This window comes from Rattus norvegicus, chromosome 16 (assembly GCF_021556685.1).
Source record: "Rattus norvegicus strain SHRSP/BbbUtx chromosome 16, alternate assembly SHRSP_T2T, whole genome shotgun sequence".
NCBI lineage: Eukaryota > Metazoa > Chordata > Mammalia > Rodentia > Muridae > Rattus > Rattus norvegicus.
Genome location: NC_141549.1, coordinates 54,003,056 through 54,020,000, shown reverse-complemented (window position 1 = coordinate 54,020,000; position 16,945 = coordinate 54,003,056). Strand labels below are relative to the sequence as shown.

Here is a 16,945-nt window from a genome sequence, read left to right as displayed (position 1 = left end):
TCTGGTTGGGTTTTAGAGAATTTGACCAATTCCTTTCTTAAAGAGGACTGTCCTAGTCTCTTAGCTACTGCTGTATCAAAACAATGATAGTGCAATTTATAAGAAAAGCAGTGGTCTTGAAGGCTGGCAAGTCCCAGAACGTGGTTTCAACACCTGCTCAGCTTCTAGTGAGGGCTTCATGTGCTTCGAGTCACAGCGGAAAGAAAATTTGCTCATGTCTATGCACACAGGAGACAAAACATAGAGTAATAACCTCCTTTTATAAGAACATGATCTAGAATGGAGGCATTAATCATCTTGTGACTACACACATTCCTCATGACCAAATGCCTCCCCACCACCTCCACCTCCACATGCTATAGACTGGAGATCAAGTCTCCACATGCGTCTGGGGTGGGTAAAAAACGATACTCACCATACAAATAGGCTCGGAAACTCTTTATAGTTCCCTTAGGATGAGTCAGAGTTAGCAAAGAGATTTGAAAGCAGATTTATCCTCATTGTTATGACTTCCATTTTCGTGTCCATCCCGAGATCCAGATGAGCACATCACACAGAAAGGGAAGATGAGGACTCTACTTCTTAGCCCAGTACTGGTATCACAATGATATACTGTAAATGTAATTCTTTGGGGGATTTTCTAAACCCCTTTTGTTCTCAGGTAACTGTTGGGAGTTACCAGTTTTAGCTCCTGGATAAAGACCTGGGATTTTTACTAACGAGCTGCCTTAGCTGGGCATGTTCTGAGCTACTCTAACCCTCTAAGGCTGCCTGTTTCCCAGCCATGTGGTCCTTTGCCTTCAGTCTAGTCTTGCCCTGGCTTTCTCTGATCTACGTGTGTCCTCATGGAGAACCTTGGTAACCTGCTCATAGCCATTCCCTCATGGTCTCTTTACACTTTCTTCTCCTTGTACTCCTCTCTTTTCCCTCTTCTCATCTCTCTGGGAAATCCCCCCCCCCTTTCCCGCTGGAATCCAAAGTCCCACCTCCTTCTCTTCTGCCCAGCTAATTGGCTGATCAACTCCTTTATTTACCAATTTACCAATCAGAAGGTGATGGAGAAAAGCTTGCCGGGGAGACATTGAGACAGGTGATGCTTCATAACAATAACAATGCCAAAGTCTGCCCTGTACCCGTCTCTCTGCCAGGACAGAAATCAGCATTTGAATAATACAAAGACAACCTTTCCACAGTGCACAAAACCATTCGCAACAGTACACCTCGGGTAAGGTGCGTCAAAAGTACAGACTCATGGTCCCACGACCTTGATTTCTGAGACCCCTTGATGTCCAGTACACAGAATGTCAGTTGGGTCACCCTATATCCTTTAAGACAAGGATAGGTATAACCGTTCCTCATTTTGTATTAAGTATTGCGCTTTCCATTGTTGTTATTAGATATTGAATAGGAACACTTTATGAGAGGGGTTTGTTTTGGCCCATCTCAGAGAATCTCAGTCCATCACAGCAGGAAGGCACCAAAGTTCCTTACGTACCATGGCAGAGATCAAGATCCCAAATTAAAAGCTGATGTCACCCTCAAGGCCCTCCCCCAGTGACCCACCTCTGCAAGCAGGGCCTCAGCCACAAGAATTCTACAACCTCCCAAAACAGTGCCATTCTGGGGATAATTCATTCAAATACATAAGACACTGGAGGACATTCATACTCAAATCGCAAAATCAATATAGTTGAAGAAACAACCAAATTAAGTAGTCCTCTCACGTTGATTTCCCACAAGTCAAAGGATGTGGATAGTCTGTGCTACCCCGAAACCCAAACGACAGCAAATACATACTGGGTGGTATAAAAAGTGTGTATCTAACCATCCTCGTGTGTTCTGCCCTTTGGTCAGTGGGGGACCTGCTAGGCTATGGGGTAAAAATGTTGCTGTTGATGATAGTATCAAGACAGACCATAGAGCACAAGCATAAACTGGGTTTCCATAGGAAAGGCCAGAACACTGCACTGAAGACTGCTCGTTGCCTGGGTAACCTGACAGCCATACAGGATGAGGAGAAGAGACAGGATGTGAGAACATGAAGGCCAAGATCTGTAGGTTACTCTGAGGTCTTCCTGATACATCCAGACCTCAGATAAATTCCTGTTCTGGAATTTTGTTTAGGAGACCATGCCAGGGTATGTACAGTCCTTGTTCCTCATTGCACAACTCTACCACTTAGATGAGCACAGAAGAAAGCCACAGAATCACCTCACTCTTGTACAGGAGTTTCTATTTTTATGTCCAGTAATCCTTAGACATGCACGATTATCTATCTGAGAAATTCAAAGATATATACGATGTGTTTTGACAAGATCCACCTACCCCTAATTCTCATTGGACCTCTCCCAACATGGTCCCTTCCCAAATTCATGTCCTTACTATAACCCAGTGAGTCCAGTTAATATTGCACATATGTGCACAGATGTGGGGCCATCTCCTGGAACATGGGCAACCTACCCATGGAAGGATCTACCTTCTTTCCATGATGCTACCTGAACTTTATGATGGAGAAGGTTGCTGTGGGTGTTCCATTTAGGGCTGAGCATTCAGTGCATAGTGAATATCGTTCCTTTCTAGGAGGCCTTTGGAATACCATACAACTATCCCAACATTGCCATCCTTCTTTACAGCTTTCTGGAATTATGTTTTAGAAATCCATCTGGAGCACTGATTCTCAACCTTCCCAATGGGTGCAGGCCGTATGCCTGCTGCCTCAGTCTCTGTGCATCCATACACGTGTCAGTCATGCGTGTTTAGAAGGCCTTGTTTCCTTGGTGTGACTACTGTTATTTACATGGTCTCCCCCCCACCCCTCTCTCTCTCCCTAGTTCCCCACACATGTTAGCAGCCCACTAAGTGCTTGAACACACACTGGTCCATCCTTCTCCATCCCTGGAGTTCCCCAAGTCAAATCTGCCTTCGGAAGTAAATAAAGACTCATTGCTTGTACTAAGTCAAAATGATGTTCAGCAGGGTCTAGGGCAGCAACCTGTGAGTCCTTGTCCCTTGGAGGGGTCATGAAGGACCATTTCCCAGGGGTCTCATATCAGATGTTCTGAATATCAAATATTTACATTAGGAGTCATAATAGTAGCAAAATTATAGTTATAAAGAAGCCAGGAGAATAATTTTAGGGTTGGGGAGGTGTCACCACAACACAAGGAACTGTTAAAGGATCACAGCATTGGGAAGGTTGAGAACCAGTGCTCCAGATGGATTTCTAAAACATAATTCCAGAAAGCTGTAAAGAAGGATGGCAATGTTGGGATAGTTGTATGGTATTCCAAAGGCCTCCTAGAAAGGAACAATATTCACTATGCACTGAATGCTCAGCCCTAAATGGAACACCCACAGCAACCTTCTCCATCATAAAGTTCAGGTAGCATCATGGAAAGAGGGTAGATCCTTCCATGGGTAGGTTGTCCATGTTCCAGGAGATGGCCCCACATCTGTGCACATATGTGCAATATTAACTGGACTCACTGGGTTATAGTAAGGACATGAATTTGGGAAGGAGCCATGTTGGGAGAGGTCCAATGAGAATTAGGGGTAGGTGGATCTTATCAAAACACATCGTATGTATCTTTGAATTTCTCAAAGAAATTCAAAAGAATTTATTTTGTAATTTTTAGGTAAAAATTTCTTTTGTAATATTTTTAGGTAAAAATATTAGTCCTAAAATAATAGTGCCACAAGGTAGAGATTGAGCGAACACAAACACCATCCTGAGGGCCACATTTCAGATTCAAACCATAGCACATGGCTTTCGTAGCATGTCAGTACTGCCATTAAAGGGACGAGAGTCTTGGTGTTGTGTGGCTTTTGCCTCTTCCTTTAGTTTTGAGAGACTGCACTAGATGACCTCCACGGAATTCATGCTCTGATGTATCAGACAGGAGCTGAACGAAAAGCATGCAAACAAACCTGCTATCCCACACCAGTTATAGTAGCATTTCTTGCAATAGCTGGGAAACAGAGACAGCCCACGTACATCCACAGACCTAAGAAATTACAAAACGTGGTGAACTCTTAAAAAGGACACTGTTCAGCATGAGGAAGGTCCTAAGTACTAGAGCTTGGCTTGAAATCTTCCCCCTTACCAAAAGAAGACAGACAGGCACGAAGGGACAGATGTTTTATAAATGTATTCCCATAGGTCACCTAAAATAGGAATACTTGGAATAGAGAGTAGAGGTTACCAGAGACGGACGGACTCTGGTGTTATTGCTTAATGAGTTCAGAGTTCTGTTTGAGATAACAAAAGTTCTGGACATGCACCCTGGTGGTGGCACATCTTTGTGAAAGTGATAATGTTGTGAAATTAGATATGTAAAATGGTTTAAACGTTAAACCTGAAGTTTGTCGTGGATGTTTTGCCACAATAATGATTTAGTCTTATTCCATTAAGCTCCTTCTCTGGAGCCTGACCTCTCCTCACCAGGAAGAACAAGGACGGATGCGCTAGCTCCATCCTGCCATCGCTCAGGGTGCTCTGGAAATAGATTCTGTTTCATGATTGGTTCCCCGGTGCAACTCAGCCCGTTCATCTCATCTGTGAAGATTTCTGGATGCACTGGGGAGGAGCTGAGGGGATTCTGTGGTTATTTGATTCTTGACATCTTCACTTTGGGGAAAAGAAACCCTACAAAACTCCTAAGACCATATTCTGTGAGAGGTGGAGGGGAGGAGGAAGCAATCTGGTTAGACTTTAAGCTTGACTGAAACCCAACATGGCGTTTCCTCTCACAGGTAGCAGTCATCTTGCTTCCACAAATCTTAATTTCATTAGATGATCATACAAAACCTCTGACTTGAGTGGCCTCCATTCTCCTAAACATAGGCAGCCTCTATCAGCGAATTAGAACTGGCATGAACTATGAAGACAATCCAGGTGCAGTGTGTTTTGATGTGGCCCGACCCAATAGAGTGTTACTGAACATAAAGCCCAGTGGCCTGGATTTAATTCAAGTCACTGCCATGAACTCCATCAAGTCATTAACTTTATCTTTGTTCTTTATTTGCTTCATCTGTAGATAAGGCAATTGAGGGAGATACACTCTAAAGTAACTTCTCCAGGTCTATAACTCAGCTACTTCTTGATTGTATATTCTCTTTGCTCATTTAGGAATAAGGAAGTAACCATAATACTGGAAAATTATCGCATATAGACCATATCTGTTTTCTCTCTATGGGTCAATTCTGTCTTCTGTGCCTAATTTTGTATAAACAGTAGTGTGGAGATAACACTTTTTTTTTTGCATTCAGCTCATGTGTGACACACGAGGCTCACAAATTCCTTGACGGGTGGTGTCTCTCATGAGTATATGACAGGCACAAAAGGCCATAAAATATCAAACACCTCACCAGTGGTAGGACTGACAGTACTAAAGCCATATGCTATGGCTTGAATCTGCTGTGGCAGGGCTACAATCCCATCTACTCAAGAAGCTGAGGCAAGAGGGTCACAAGTTCAAGACCAGTCCGGGCAACTTAGCAAGAATCCCTTGAAATAAAATTACAAAAAGAGATAGGGATATCTTAGAAATTTCTTGTCTTGAGTAATAAAGCAAAAGTATCAAACAAGTAGAAAATAAGGTTTGTGGAGACAATATATAATATTATATATTATGCTTGTCTCATTGGAGTTGAAACTATGTCATTCTATCTCCGCCCTCAACCACCATCCCCACAGCTTCTGGACAAGTTTGTAAACAGCCCATAGGTGTCCATCCCTCTCAGGGAACTGCTCTTCACAAAGCTGCTTTGCCTGGGCAATAGGACCTTCCTGAGGTTGGGGATGGAGGGAGTTAGTGAGAGCACAGGGCACTCAAAGACAGATCCACAGGAGAACAGAAGTATCTGACACAAATCCCCGACTCCCAACAACTGTAAAAGGTCACTAGCTTTTGATTTACAGACTATGTGCAAGCATCATGTCCATCAGCTGGAGAACTCATTCCTTCTCTCTGGAACAGATGTCAGACAGCACAGTGCAACTCCACGGCAGTGAGACAAAACACAGGGTTAGTTTGCTATGCATAGAAAGACAATAGAGGAGATCCTTGTGCCATGGGGTCTTTGGTGAGACTGAATTTCAGCCTCGTTTCCCCTTCTGCCCAGTTTGGCTTCTCTGCTTTCTCCCACAAGAGTTGGCAACCTGCAAGGAAAGCCTGCATGTTAGTTTATGTTTTGATTCTGTTTCCTAGGCAACCCAACTTGTATCGCTCATTAGCTCTTCCAGTGGCATAATGGAGCGGGTCGAGTATTAGGATGCTTGTGGGAGGGATGTTTCTGTGGTCATCCAAGCAGAAAATAGAACCAAGTTTTAAGCCCAGGTATTCTAGTTCTGGATCCCTGTTCCAAGCTACTGTACAATTTGACTTCTTTGACTTTTGCACTCAACACAAATATGTATGTATATATGAGTGTGTATATATGTATGTATGTGTATGTGTGTATGTATGTGTATATGTGTATATGGGAGTGTGTGTGTGTGTGTGTGTGTGTGTGTGTGTGTGTGTGTGCGCAGACCCAATAAAATGACTTTCAAAATAAGTCATTGACTTAGCCATCCTAAGTACACCATCGTCTTCCAAATGCTTGAGAAGAAGCGAGGGGAGAGAATGTTCCTTACAGTTCAGTAGTTCAAGACTAGATTGGGAAACTTGAGACTCCCCTCCCTCAAAAATAAAAAAAAAAAATCCCAAAAGAACTGGGCCTGGGATATGGCTCCTGTCTGGCTTGCTGGAGGCCCTGGGTTCAGTCCTGTGTGTGTATGTGTGTGTGTGTGTGTGTGAGAGAGAGAGAGAGAGAGAGGAGAGAGAGAGAGAGAGAACTAAGGGTAGGATGGGGAAAAAGGAAGGAGGACAGGAAAGACAAAAGGAAAGAATGGAGGGAGGTGTTCCACAAGAGAGTAGAGAGCCTCAATTGAGAAAATGCCTCCATTAGATCTGGCTATTGGCAAGTCTGTAGGGCATTTTCTTAATTGGCAATCAATGGGAGAGGGCCCAACTCATTGTGGGTGGTGCTGTCTCTGGGCTAGTGGTCCTGTGGTCCTGGGTTCTAAAAAAAAAAAGAAAAAAACAAAAAATAAAAGCAAGCTGAGCAAGTCATGGAGGGACATCAAGCCAGTAAGCAGCACCTCTCCATGGTGTCTGCATCAACTCCTTCCCCTAGGCTCCTGCCCTATTTGAGTTCCTGCCCTGATTTCCTTAGATAATGAACTGCAATGTGGAAGTGTGAGCCAAATAAACTCTTTCCTCTGCAACTTGCTTTTGGGTCATGGTGTTTCATCACGGCACTAGTAATTCCAACTAAGACAGAGGTAAAGGATCTTTCTCCTGTTTCAAGGAGGTGTAGGTTTAGTGCCAGTTAGGTGGCTGTGTAGACCAGCGCCTGGTATAGTGACAGAGACCTTTCTAGACCCAGGTTGGCTCAGCTAATACCACCCGATGGTTCTAGGAAGACTACAGATCCACCCTGGCTTAGTTTTCTCGTGAAGATTTGTTCTGCTTTCCTTCAAAACAACTGTGACAATTGTAGCCTAGAGATACATTTACCAAGGCACACACTCATGTCTCCTGGAAAGAGAAGCACAGAGTGTGGCTTGTTTTATTATATTTTTATAGTGTTTATTAATTGAATTTAAAGTGTTTCATAATCTTACCTTTCTCCCCACTGATACTGAAATCTTGCCTGTATCGTTGTCTGCATGCTTCTCTTTGCTGACATATATCTATCTGCTCAGTAGATGTGTGTCTGTAACAGTGTAACATAGGCTGCAATGGCTAAAACTCTCCATGAAATCCCTGGTAAGGGTAATAGCATCAGAAGTCCTGTGCAGAAAGCAATCCCCCTGCAGCAGTCTCCTCACACTTGTATCATGGCTCAGTCCACACTGCCTATTTCCCAAATTGGGTTCTGGGTCTATTCTTTGGAGCTTGGTGGGCTTAGCAGTGGTCACCCAACCAAAGACAAGGAGTGTGCATCTTGTCTCAGTCAGGGTTTCTATTCCCGCACAAACATCATGACCAAGAAGCAAGTTGGGGAGGAAAGGGTTTATCCAGCTTACACTTCACGTTGCTGTTCATCACCAAAGGAAGTCAGAACTGGAACTCAAGCAGATCAGGAAGCAGGAGCTGATGCAAAGGCCATGGAGGGATGTTAGTTACTGGCTTGCTTCCCCTGGCTTGCTCAGCTTGCTTTCTTATAGAAGCCAGGACCACCAGCCCAGGGATGGTACCACCTACAATGGGCTGGGTCCTCCCTCTTTGATCACTAATTGAGAAAATGCCTTACAGCTGGGTCTCATAGTGGCATATTTTTCAAGGGAGGCTCCTTTCTTTATAACTCCAACTTGTGTCAAGTTGACGCACAGAACCAGCCACATCTGATCTATCAATAGATAATTGCTCTACAGGGAGTGTGTGTGGGGGTTCATGACTGACAGTTCAAGGAGTCACCCTTGTGCAGGCATCTACCGCTGCTGAGTTCATGTTACAAAGCCTGTGCCATGCTCAGAGGATGGCATTTCCAAGCGCTTCTCCCTGTCTTACATTCTCTCCACACCCTCTCCTTGTATGGCCCCTGGGCCTTAAAGGGGGTTCCGTCCTTTCTATAAATGTGAAGCGGCTTCAGGAAGGGTGGTGACAAACTGATACATACTATCTTTCTCTCTCTCTTTATTTTGGCCAAAGTGTAAGTAAACCTATTATTTCCACACTTCTATGTCCCTGTTCTGTTTTGCTTTGCTGTTTTGTTTTGCCAAGTAGAGAGCAAAGGGCCCCAGATGCAGGTTATGGGCTTAATGATCCTCTAATCTCTAGGTGAAAGATCTCAGACGAGATCAGTGGGACAAATTCAGCTTGCAAGAAAACAGATTTTAACCCACTGTTGTGTTTTAAACTTGAATTAGCTCTCAGTAAACTTTCAGATCACTGAGGGAAAGGACATTCAGTGACTGGCCCAACTTGGGATCCATCCCATAGGAGGTCACCGAATCCTGATGCCATATTGTGCTTGCAGACAAGAGCCTGGCATGGCTGTTGTCCTCTGAGAGACTCTACCTGCAGCTGGCTGAGACAGATGCAGATACTTACAGCCAATCATTGCATTGAGGTCAGGGAAGAGCTGGGGGAAGGATTGAAGGAGCTGAAGAGGATGGCAACCTCATAGGAAGACCAATAGTATCAACTAACCTGGACTCCTGCAAGCTCCCAGAGTCTGACTCATCAACCAAAGAGCATCTGTGGACTGGTCCACGGTCTCTGTCACATTTGTAGTAGAGGACTGCCTTACTGGTCTCAGTGGGCGAGGATGTCTCTATAGAGACTGATGCCCCTGGGAAGGGGAATGCGAGGTGGGAGGGGGTGAGGGGTGTGTATGTGCGTGTGCGAGTGTGTGTGTGTGTGTGTGTGTGTGTGTGTGTGTGTGTACGGGGGGAACCCTTTCTGTGGCAAAGGAGAGGGAGGATTATGTGAAGAACTCTTGGAGGGGGTTGCAGAATGGGGGGCATTTGGAATGCAAATAAATAAAACAATTTAAAAAAATAAAAAGGAAAAGAAAAAAATTCCAAAAGATCCCATCTCATTTCCACATTGCATTACTTGGATGGGGGCAAAAGAGTAGATTCTTTTAGCCAAGCCCATGGGCCTGACTGTGTCCAGTCCTGGTCATGCCCTATTGCAGTCTTACCACTGAGAAGCACTAATGAGTGGGATTGGGGTTACCCCTGGAGCTCTTATTAGCTCTAGGTTGTTCAGCCTCTGGAATCTTTGGACCCAGAGGACTGATGGGCTGTTTTCCATGTTGAAGACTTGGCTTGCCGTGTCCCCAGGTGTACCTGAACACGCTGCTTGTGTATATCCTGATGGCATCCTCAAGGCACGGACACCTGCAGTACTTCTTCATCCCTCACCCCTGGTCACCACCTGAGTCATTATCTCACCCTGTCCTTATCTCTGATGGCTTTCATCACTTGTCATCTGTTTCCTTTCTAACCTGTCTGTTCTGCTGCGGTCAAGTTAACCTCTGTCTCTTACCTATACACTTCCCAATGGCTGCCGCATCCTAAAGAACGGAGTCAGAGCTGCTCAGAAAGGACCTTCCTCCACCAGCTTCTGAGTCCTCCCCTGGTCCCATCTCCTGCCTCAGGGTACACCGGGTTCCTCTTGACTCCTCTGTGCAGACAGCCCATTCAGCAAGGCAGACTTTATACTTTTCTTCTACCCGGAACATAGGCCACAGGATTCACGGACCTTTGAGTATCAAAGATCAGCACTCAAAAAAAAAAAATGAATATGAGGGTTGGTGAGCTGGCTTAGTAGGAAGGAACAGGAAGGAAGGGCCCTTACTGCTAAGCCCTGTGGCCTGAGTTTAGTTCTTGGGACATAGTCCTTCCTCCAGTCATGGGGGAAGAAGAGAACTTGTTCCTAAAAGTTGTCCTCTGACCTCCACAATGCTTCCATAAATAAATGCATGTCATTAAAAATTAATACAAATGTGAGAAGTGTACACTTTATTGGGCAAAATATGACATCCCATGGATGTTCTACCATGTATTCTGACTTTGATTTCACAAGAGAAACAATAATATTCCCAAAGCACAACACACATGTTCCCAACCCCAAAGTCCTTTACAGTGGGTAGACATGGCTCTTAAATGCTTTCTTTCCCTCCCCTTCCTCTCAGACCAGTGAAAGCATAATCACCTAATCTCTTCTTATCTGTTTACCCACTTATCTATTTCTTTCCAGAAAGAGTTCTGACCACCCTCGAGGATCAAGCTTGAGTGCTACATGTTGTGGGTGGAGCAGCCTTTATGGACGGGACAGGTGGACCCTGATGCACTTGTCACATGAACTGAATGTTTGCATGCTTGGGTCAGTTTCATTCGTGGCTTGTTCCTGTAATCTGTTCATAGGTTCACCGGCTGTCAGTCCAGAGCGTGTGCCACGTAACTTGAGGCCACAGGTTGGTGTTGACTGTACGACCCGACAATACAATAACTGTATTCACAGTTCCCAGAAGCTACCCACTGCCGCTTACCCTGCCTGAGATTGTCGTGTCAGCTACGCAAGTGAGGAAGTGCCCGCCAGGCTAGTGCATGTTTTCTTTCTGGGAAGAAGACAGGCCTTTCTCTGTGTTCATCCTTCGCTTACAAGTTCTGGGCACTATTGGGTCCCTTCTCTGTACTCAGCCTGCTCCGGTGTGGTTTGAGAGAGGCTACTTGAGCACTGCTTACGTCACAGTGGCGAGGCTCCAGAGGAGCTGAGCACACAGGCCAAAGTTTAGGTTTCCGTCTCCTTGACATCTCACTGGGAACTTTATAGACTATTCACAGATGCCAGTCTGCCCTCTGGGTGCTTAGGTTAAGAAGTAGATTGTTTCTTTACTTTCTCTCTTTTTTGAGATGGCGGGTCAGGGGTTGGGGGTTGAAGGGTGGTTGTGGGGGTGGGTAAGAAGTACGTAACTGAAGATTAAATCCAAGTGAGAAATTGCCTCTATCAGATTGGCCTGCTGGGATGTCTATAGGACATTTTTTTGATTGCTACGAGGTGGATGGGCAGGTGACATGGGCAGTGTCATCCTCTGGGCAGGTGAGCCCTGCATGAATAGGAAGGGTAGCTGAGCAAGTCAAGGGAGGACAAGGCAGTGAGAAGTTCTCCATGGCTTCTGCTTCTGTTCCTGCCTTGACTTCTTTGGATAATAGACTGTAACCTGGAAGCCAAATATAAACTCTTTGCTCTCCCAAACCATCAGCATTTTATCAGAGCAATGGAAAAGTAAACTAAGACAATGAGACAGGAGGCTAGCCAAGAGTTCAAAGTCAGCTTGCACTACATTATAAAGGGGGCCCTTTCTCAAAAAAGATATTCTTTTCATTATTTACCCCTGAATGCTGTGTTCAAACCTGCCTAGGAGCAGGAACATCTTTGCACATTCCCAAAGAAATGGCATGATAAACACACACGCTGTCTTGGGCTAAGTTAATGAAAGCAACACTCTGGCAGCAATCCGGGGCAATAGAAATGGAGAGAGAGAGAGAGAGAGAGAGAGAGAGAGAGAGAGAGAGAGAGCGAGCAAGAAGGAGGAGGAGGAGGGGGAGGAGAAGATGAAGAAGGAGATGATGAAGAAGAAATAGAAGAAGAAGAAGAAGAAGAAGAAGAAGAAGAAGAAGAAGAAGAAGAAGAAGAAGAAGAAGAAGAAGAAGAAGAAGAAGAGAAGGAGGAGGAGGAGGAAGAGGGGGAGGAGGAGGAGGAGGGAGAGGGACAGAAACAAAGACAGAGAATCACAGAGACAGAGAGACAGACAGAGGGACACAGAGTGATAGAGAAACACACACAGAGGCAGAGATACAGACAGACAGACAGACAGACAGACAGACAGACAGACAGACAGATAAACAGACAGAGAGACACACAGAGAGATGCTCTTTCTCTTATTATGACAGGATTAGATCTTTCCTGTACCTTCCTGCAGCTAATGCTTGGTTTAGGGTTCGGTTTATTTTGCTTGCATGAGTGAAGGGGCAGGTGATATAAAGGACAATCTGTGCCACTCGGGGCCTTTGTAGGGTCAATGTGGGCCAACTTCTATGAAGCTGAGACTGGGGATGGTGGGAAAAGCAGCCTAGCTGAGCCTTTTCCAGACAAGCTGGCAGCAACCCCGATGTTCTTCCTCCCTGGAGGATCAAAAGTCCCATGTGTCAGTGCTCACAGGATCCACCCAGCCCCAAGGGCCTTTAGGAACAGTTCCTATGTGCCTCTGTCACTTCTTTGGGGTACTCTCAGCTTGTGCTATAACACCACTTACAGGTCCCTTGCCCTAGGGATTTAAGATCTAGAGCAATCCATCTTGATTTTTGTTTTTAGTTAACCTTAAGCATGTGTTTCTTATTATCTGGTGTATGGCTGCACTTGTATGCATGCTTGCCATGGTGTGAGCAGAGGTCACAGGACAGCCTACAGGACTCGGTTGTCTCCTTACATCATGTAGTATGTCTCAAGGAATGAGTTTGGCAGAAAGTGCCTTTACGAGCTAAGCCATCTCACTGACCCAGTTCTCATCTGTTTCCAGGTACTCTCGCTCCATTTAGAAAGGACAATCTTATCAGCCACAAGCTCCACAGACCAAGCCTGCTGTAAGTATGGGGCATTTAACCTTCTTCCTCCCTTGCCTGTGTCACGCCAGCCTTAAGGAATCCTGGGCTGAGACCCTGCATCTGAGGAAACTTTAAGCTCATTCTTTCTGCATCAGAATTGAAGCTTTAGACTGGACTTAAGTTGCTTGGCAAGGCAAGACTCGGGTTAGATAGCTGCTGAAGTGTCTTTACTCCTAGACTTTGTATCCACATTGCACCATGTCTCAGGGTTAGCTTTGATCCAAACAAAACCTTTTATGTGATACAGCTGGCTGGGACACACTCACCTATAATCCCAATGCCCAAGAAGTGGACACAGGACTTGGAGTATGGGCTGATACACTCTACACAATAAATTCCAGCCCGGGATTATTTAGTAAGAACTTGTCTCAAAATCAGAAAAGATTGTTTTTAAAAGTTGTGTTGGAGGGCAGAATGGGAGGGGGACAACGACTGGACTGTAAAAAATAAAAGTTAAAGATAATTTTAAAAGAAAAGTTTTATTGCAAAAGCTCCCATAGAATGTGATCCCATAGAATGTGACTCCCTCCTTTACCTCTTTTTTGTTTGTTTTCTTGTTTTGAGACAGAGTTTCTCTGTGTTAAGTGCCCTGGCTGTCCTGGAACTTGCTTTGTAGACTATGCTAGGCTCAAACTCACAGAGATTGGGCTGCTTCTGCCACCTGAATGCTGGGATCAACAGCATGGACCACCACACTCAGCCCTTCCTTTGAAAGGGAATCAGGAGCTGGGGGTGTAGTTCAGTTGCTCTGAGCTTGCCCACCCTTAGGGTTCCATCCGCAGTACAGCACCTTTAGATAATTCTGAGCAGTGTTGCTGTAAGTCTGGCAGGCAGTTGATTACTATTTTACTGTCTTCTCCCAAACACCTCCAGGACAGGCACACCCCCCAACACTGCCAGATGGGGGAACTAAGGTTCTAACACCTAAGCCTCTTGTGGGAGCACTCAAATCTTAGAAGGCAACTATTAATGGCTACATAGAAAAAACTGTATATAGGATTATGTAGGAAAATTAGGATCTATTCAGTATATAGCACATGGGATGATGACGTAGCTATCCCTGATTAGAGAGTACAACTGTATGTAGGGCAATAAAATACAGATCACGTCAAACACACGACACTTCAACCTCTGGTGTGTGGTATTTGAAAGTAAATCTACCCTTGATCATTGGCATGACCTTCCTGATACCCTTCAACCTGGAAACGACAAACAACGCAGAAGTTAACTTCCTGAGATACTTGGTAAAAATCACAGCCCATTCATATATGTTCTTAACAATTATGTTCTTAAAGACCTCTCAGTGAGATGAGCAGAACCCTTAGAATGTACACTGAACACAGAAAATCAGACCACAAAAGACCTGACATGTATAACTCATACACTGTGTATAACTTATATCTACATATAACCCACATGTAATATAATTAATTATACATATATATTTAATTATTTGCCTCTGAAATATGAGCTGTTGAATTATTTTATCCTCTTTTCTAAAATTTTCTTTGAGTTTAGTTATTTCTTAATTTAAAAGTACTTTTCTTAAACTGAATTCTCTTTAGGAATATTTATTTTTATTTTGTGTATGAGCGTTTGGCCTGTAATGTGCATATGTGTACTACTTTTTGTGCTTGGTGCCTGAGGAAGTCAAAAGGAGACACAGACTTCTCTGAAACTAGAGTTAAGCATGGTTGTGGGACACCATGTGAACACTGGGAACCGAACCCATGTCCTCCGCATGGGTAACAAGAGCTCTTAGCCACCTGCCATTCTCCATACCTGTAGAAAGATATTTAAAGAAAAGACATAAGGAAAGCAGAGGAAGATGGCAGGGAGGAAAACTAGCATACAGGATGCTGTAAGTTACCAAGGCTGTGTGGGAAACATAGTTCTCTGTGAACTTCCTAGACTGAAGAGCCACTGTGTAACTGACTTTGCAAGGAGTGCTTCTTTGAACTCTTACCTGGGGCTTCTAATTGTTTGGAAGCACTGCCAACAGGTGAAAGTTCATCATGAGTTGGACAAAGGGGAGGGTGAGATGGCTCAGCTTGTAAAAGCACCCGCCATGCAAGACTAGTGCCCCTGGAACCCACGTGGAAGGAGAGAACTGACTCTTGAAAGTTGTCTAATGAGCTCCACTACATGTGTGTTGCAACATTCATCCGCATGCGCACACACACACATACACACACACAATGCACATGCACACACTCATGCACACATGTGTACACACACAAATACAAAATAAAACTATTTTTATGAAAGAGTCTAACAACGCTACATGTAGACAATCCCCTGTGATGACCATGGTGGATAGAGACATATTCGGCTACTGTCTTCTGGGAATGTCTGGAGTGAATGCTAGGAGCAGTTAGTAATTATTTTCCTTACCGTGACAACTAATGCAGGGAAAAAGATTCTGGCTCGCAGTTGCAGCAGTTTCAAGCCAACAGCACCGGCCTGTATGAAGTCGAGCATCCCAGGAGATGGCTCAGAGTTGCTTACCTCGTATAAATGGAAGCAGAGCAAGACAGAAAGGGGCCAAAGACCTGAGGTGCCTTTCAAAGGCCCCTCCTGGTCCTGCTCCTTCCAGCCAGGCTTCACCCTAATAGTCCATTCAGCTATAAATCTACCAGTTGATTAATCCGTTAATGAAGTTAAGTCTTCATGGCCCAATCGCCTCTCAATAGTGACAACAGCTGGGGACGAAGCTTCAACCAATGACCTTTGGAGCTGCTTTTTTTAAAAGGCTCAACCATTACAAAATAGAATGATGTCCAGAGGAGAACAAATGTAGACCTGGTGTTGAAAAGATTTTGTTCAATTTTAACTTTCAATGGAGAATCTTTGGTCTTGACCTAAAGTGTTGGTAAGGCTCTTAGGCCCTGTGCTCAATACTACTACGACCTGATGCTAGCAATATTTCCAACTTTCACCTCACTTTTCTACATGAAACTCTCATTTCAGGAGCAACCATGCACTCAGATTCCCTGTGCACACGAATTGGCACTTCCTTCTCTTATCCTTTGCATGGATCTTTTCTGTCGCCGAGAATGACCTTCAGGAGATATCCCTAGGGGCCCAAGCCACTAGAAAAGAATGTTAGAGCATTCACAGTTTTCTTTCAAAACATTTCTTTTAACTTTATGTGCATGGGTGTTCTTCCTGTGCATACTCTGTGCACCACATGCATGCCTGGTGTTGGTGAAGGTCATGGGAGGGGGTCAGTTTGTAGTGAGCTGCCATGTGGTTGCTGAAACTAGAACCCCGATCTTCTGGGAGAGCAGACAGTGCTCTTAGCTGCTGAGCCATCTCTCCAGCCCTAACCGGTTTTAACTGAGGAGCACCAGATTGGTTTATTTTCAATATCCTGTCACTCTTTGATGTTTTGTTTGTTTCTATGCTGCCGGGGGGGGGGGGGGGGGGGATCAAACAGCATGCTCTTCCTACTGCTGAGCTGATACCCCTTTCCCTCGTGTCCAGAACACCGCCTCCTCCTTTGAAGTTAGGTATGGCCCATATGACTAAGTTCTAGCTGAAGAGAACCGTGTGAAATTCTCCACTGTTGCAAAGGAGGCAGTAGCTTAATCTGGGAAACTCACAGTAGCCTAGGAAACCAAGTGCTGAGGACGGAAGCTAAATGACTGAAGACCTGGGACCCAACTCACCACCTACCAGGCAGGGAACTAACTGCCCATCCTTCAGGAGCTGACACACACACACACACACACACACACACACACACACACACTGGACTTTGTGTATTTTAGAGTCGAC

General features: G+C 44.7%; 1 protein-coding gene and 1 long non-coding RNA gene across 3 annotated transcripts; both read right to left on the bottom strand.

The window, feature by feature from the left end:
- The window catches only part of Erich1 (glutamate-rich 1), a gene marked incomplete at its 5' end in the record, with an annotated part of 52,793,804 nt that overhangs the window by 29,644,363 nt on the left and 23,132,496 nt on the right, over nucleotides 1-16,945 (bottom strand).
- LOC102553008 (uncharacterized) lies at nucleotides 5,538-15,869 on the bottom strand. Of its 3 annotated transcripts, none has more exons than XR_015639913.1 (3): nucleotides 15,674-15,869; nucleotides 10,044-10,281; nucleotides 5,538-6,160 (listed from the first exon to the last, which is right to left on the bottom strand). It is a non-coding gene; the product is annotated as an uncharacterized LOC102553008 (long non-coding RNA). The 3 variants fall into 3 exon arrangements; XR_015639912.1 differs by having other exon boundaries at nucleotides 15,560-15,862; XR_015639914.1 differs by having other exon boundaries at nucleotides 10,044-10,259; nucleotides 15,560-15,862.